The sequence below is a fragment of the Myotis lucifugus genome, unplaced genomic scaffold (assembly GCF_000147115.1).
Source record: "Myotis lucifugus unplaced genomic scaffold, Myoluc2.0 scaffold_981, whole genome shotgun sequence".
NCBI classification, from domain to species: Eukaryota; Metazoa; Chordata; class Mammalia; order Chiroptera; family Vespertilionidae; genus Myotis; species Myotis lucifugus.
The window spans coordinates 71,447-76,925 of NW_005872029.1; positions in this window are offsets into that span (position 1 = coordinate 71,447).

Consider the following 5,479-nt stretch of genomic DNA (forward strand, 5'->3'; position numbering starts at 1 on the left):
ACTTGGATAGGCGAAAGGGGTGAGACATGGGGTTGGCGGAAAGGATAAGGTTCTTGAAGATTCATATTAGTGTCCTGACATTTGGAAAAGAGGGAGCACAAAATATACTGGCTGGCAAGAGTTACAGAATAGACATAAAATAAGAAACAAGAAGGAAAAGCGATGAGCATCTTGTAGGGAGTTAGGAGTCTGAAAAGTGAGGAGGGATGGGGACACTGTGAATGCAGAAGATTAGCCTAGGGAATGTGGTATTTGAGCCAGGAAATTAGTTGAAGTCCGGGGTAGTCAACCTAGAAAAGGTGTTGGCACGGAGCCTGGGGAAACTGGGGAATGCAGGGCAGGCTTGAGGGTGAGGACCAAATTGAGGGCTAGAGGTATCCATCCTCCAGCTCCAACCCAGGAGAGATGTCTGCACTTGGCTCTCAAAGCAGTTTCCCCATAGCCTGGGAGAGCCATGAAAGGCCAATGTCACCTCTATACACTAAGATGTGCCTCAGCTGAGTAAACGCGTTAGCCATGCCCCCAGGGATTTGTGTGTCAGTGAGTAAGTCTGTCTAGGATCCTGGGGACAGGCAAGGAAAAGGCTGATGGTATGTGTGTGTTGGGGGAGAAGAAATTGAGGGCTGGCATGAACTTGGAATGTGTGGAGCATTTTCCTTCTTTGTTGACTATTGAGAGTAACTTTCTGTGATTCCACAGGTAAGAGATCAGTGGTAGGTCACAGGGATAGAGTGGTAGGTACCCACCTGTCCTTGTCTAATCCAGGATGTGTCACTTACATCTGTGATGGATGCTTCTCTCCTCACCTGAAGTTATGTTGGTGGCTGTGGTAGAACCCAGGTTATGATGAGCAGTTCTGCCTACCTGGTCATATTACAGACCACATTCAGACTCTTCATCTCTCCTCAGGCCTAGAAGCCTGTTGGGAGCTGTTGTTTTATTGCTGTAGAAGATATTCACAAGAAGTGGCTTGTTCACAAGGAGTCTGCCTAGGCGTAATTATTTTATTTGGTCTCACCAGAGGTATCACAAAGCACCATTCATTCTTCTAACATCAATTAGCAACTTGTCCGTTTCTCTGGAAGGTACGTCAAGCATGGCCCAGACTAGTGGAACCATAGATGTGGCAGATCCCTGAATGGTCACAGATGTGGATGGCCCTATAGCTCATGCTTTGCTTAAACTGCTGTTCACAAGAGTTGATCTTGTCTCTGGTGTCACTGTCATCACTGATGTCATTGTCTTAGAGCATCAACGTTAGCAGGCATCACTTCCACCCTTTGGAACACACGTGTCTTACTAAGGCATTGAGAAACTTGCAGTTTTGTTCATCTTTAGCAGGAAAGCCTCTAGTTCTCTCCATTTTTATGACTTGAGTTTGGGATTGAATTAACTTGGAGAATGAACACATCCATTTGCCCTGGAAGCCAGGGCCGCTTCATGGGCTGGTAAATTGTGCAGCCTCTTAGAAGAGTCTATGTTAGGTTTAATAGTTTGCTTTTGTCATCCTGAAATTCTTAATTTGAACAAAAAGCCCATAATTTTCACTTGACTTTTCATAGTCCTGCCCCTAGACCTGACCATTGGTTGGGAAAATTCTGTAATGTGACCACCAGAGAGCAGTACAGCAGCAAGGAAACCTGGAGAAGCTGTGAAGGGATGTAGAGAAGTATTTGGCTTTTTCTACTCTACTTATGGTATTACAAGTGTCTAATGAGCAGGACCATCCCACACCCACCTCTGTAGCTCACAAAAGGAAGGTTCTCCGTCTATGATCTTCTCTTGAGATGCAAATTTAAAGAAAGCTCGGGTAGTTGGCTCAAATGTGAATGTCATTAGACACAATAAGCCTACACTATATATTGGTCTTTAGAAAAATACTGGAGAGACAGGATGGAGAGAGAGAGGGGGGGAGAGAGAGAGAGAGAGAGAGAGAGAGAGAGAGAGAGAGAGAGAGAGAGAATTGATGATGAGAAAGAAAGCAGCTGTGTTTTCATCTTCCAAGAGGATGTCATTTAAAGAAGACTTTGGTTCCATCCAGGGGAGCTCTCATTGTCTGGGGAAGATATCCTCAGTATGGCCCAAAGAAACCAGAACTCTCCTGTGATAACTTTTAACAGAACACACAGAGACACAGGGCTTATCACAGCAACATTCAGTGTTGTCACAAATACAAGAAAGAACATCCAACAGGAGAGAGCTGGGACCTGGCTTTGCTTACATTTTGAATATCAGACATGGAATAACTATTTTATATTCCACCTGCAGAGGGAGTTAAAATCTCCTTGAGTTGTAGATGATCACCTCAAAACAATTTGTCTTCTCTGGGTCTTACAAACTGATTAAGATTTGTCCTTGAAGTCCACATTACTGGGCTCTTTGTCCAAATGATATATAATGGGCACTGGCATATTTTTTGTATCTGTTTTGTTATTTTTTTTATATCAGAAGGATAAAATTAAAATAAGTGGTGATAGAAATAAAATAATATAAAATGAAAAAGAAAATATTACAATTCTCAGTTCATTAACCAGATCATAAGTGGTGTGCCTTCCCTTTTAAGAAAGATATTACTTATTTAACTAATTTTTATTTATTGGGAAGCAGACTAAAGTTGCAGTTTCCTGAATGATCTCTAAGGGCAGGACTGGAGAATTGATTTACTAAAGTGTTGCTGTTACTTCCTGGATGAAAACACTGGGTAATGGACATGCTGCATTGGTCTTGAGTAACAGTCCCTGTGCAGTCTCCATATCCACAGTCCAGGACCCACCAGCTCCATGGCCCTGAGTGTGGGAGAGTCAAAACCCACACCGCACAAAACCGCTTCCCTTCTGCAGAGCTCACACATTGATTCTGTTGTCAGAGATTCCAGGAATTGCTGTCTCCAGCTTCTGAGTTTTGTTTTGTTTTATTTTGTTTTGTGTGTGTGTGTGTGTGTGTGTGTGTGTGTGTGTGTGTGTGTGTTTCACACGGGGTTTAGGAGAGAATGAGTTAAGCCTATTGGGGGTATCTTTCCTAGATATAATTAGGCACCTCTATTGTAACAAAGATCTTTATCCTCCCCATCTCCCAACCAGATCCTGCCCAAATCCTCTTCTTCTCTGTCAGGGTCAAATCCATCTTTCCAGGAAATCTTGGCGTTATCCTTGCTGCCTCTTTTGCTCTCAGTGACCAACATTCTTTGTTTCTGTAAATTTGAATACTTGAGATACATATAAGTGGAACACACTGTTCCTATCTGCTTGTTTCATGGAGCATACTATCCAGAATTACCATTTTTATAAGGCTGAGTAAGGTACCATTGTATATGTATGTGCTACATTTTTTATGTTAGTCTATGAAAAAAATAGAGTTGCTTCCACCTCTTGGCTATTGTGCATAATTCTGCAATGAAAATGGATGTGTAAATATCTCTTCAAAGTCCTGCTTTCCATTCCTTTGGATATAAAAGCAGAAGTGAGGTTGATGGACCACATGATATATGGAAAGTCTATTTATTATCTGCCTCCAAATTGTTTTCTATAGTAGCTGCACCATTTTTCGTTTTCACCAACAGTGGGCCTGGCTCCAATTTTTCCATTTTGTTCCAACACAGGTTATTTTCTGTTTCCAATAGTGACCATCATAATGGGTATACAAATGTATCTTGTTGTTTGGATTTGATTTCTCTAAGGATCAGTGATGTTGGATATCTATTCACTAGAGGCCCGATGCGCAAAATCCATACAAGGGGCTTGGCCCTCACAGCCCAGGCTGCCTCAGCTGTTTGCCTTGCGTCCTCACCCCCTGCCCACTGGTTATTCTGGAAGGTCATTCTACCTTCTGGTCTAATTAGCATATTAGCTCTTTATTATATAGGGTAACCATACTGGCCATTTGTATGTCATCTTTGAAGAAATATGTGTTCAAGTGTTTTGACCATTTTTTAATCAGGTTATTTAATTTTGTTGTTGAGTTCGAGGAGTTCTTTGTATATACTAGATATTAACCCCTCATCTTATATATGACTTGCAAAGTATTTTCTACCATTTCATAGGTCACCTTTCACTCTGTTGATTGTGTCCTTTGATGAACAGAAGTTTTTCATTTTGATAATATCCAATTTACCTATTTTCCTTTTTTTACCTGTATTCTTAGAGTCATATTCAAGAAATCATTTCAAATTCAATGTCATGATGCTTCCCTCTATAATTTCTTTAATGGGTTTTATAGTTTTAGGTTTCACATTTAGGAATCAATCCCATTTTGACTTAATTGTTGTTTATGGTTTAAGTGATGGTCCACTCCATTTGTTTGCATGTGGATGCTGCTGTTCAATACCATTTGTTGAAAAGACTGTCCTTTCTCCATTGAACAGTCTTGGCTCCTTTGTCAAAACCATTTTTTTGTGTCTTTTGGCAAATAGAAGTCTTTCTGCTAGAGTCACCATATTTTGATTACTTCAGCTTTGTAGTAAAATTTGAAATTAGTAAGTGTAAGACTTCCAATTTCGTTCTTTTTTCTAAGATTATTGAAACAATTTGTGGGTCCATTAAAATTCGTTATGAATTTTAAAATGTATTTTCCTATTTCTGAAAAAAGTCATAGAGAATTAGATAAGGATCGTATATTTGGGGGTCTTCCAACCCATGAACACGGATGTTGTTCCAGTTGTTTTGTTTCTTCTTTACTTTCTTTCAAAGACATTTGGTAGTTTTCAATGAATATATCTTATTAATTAACTTAATTCTAAGTATTCTGGTCTCTCTGCTGCTATTTTAAATGGAACTGTTCTCTTAATTTTATTTTGGCATTGTTCATTTTTGTTGAAAAAAATGGAAATTATGCTGAGTGTTGATTTTGCCTCAAACAACTTTGCCTCTTTTATTAGGCCTTAATTTTTTTTGAGGGGTGTGTGTGTGTGTGGTGTAATTTTTAGGGTTTTCTATATATGATTATGTTGTCTTTTTTTAAAAGATAATTTTTCTTCTTCCTTTCCAATTTGGATACCTCTTATTTTATCATCTTGCCTGATTTTTCCAGCCAGTTCTTCCAATACTATAGTGAATAAGTAGGAAAACAGCATCCTTGTCTTGTTCATGATGTTAGTAACATTTTCCAAGTTTCTCTATGAAATGTTGGGTTAGCTGTTGGCTTTCATGTGTAGCCTTTATCATATTGAACAGTTTCCTTATATTCCTACAGCTCCTGTTTTTTGTTAAAACTATAACCACTTCTCTCTAGAGACTTATTTTACTATGATATTCTAACTGCAGGCCAGGAAATAAAGTCCTTTTAGACTGAAAAGTCATTTAGCTGGAACTTCTCCAGTTCCAAGATCATGAAGACTGGGTTGGGCCATCTTTATTGCCTAATGAATTATTTAAAAAGAGGTAAATGCCTTTTCACTTTCTATAAAGTTCCCTTGGCCCCAGAGATGGACAGAGGTGGTAGCCTGCCTTCCACAACATACCTGGAATTTTACATAAAGAGTGGG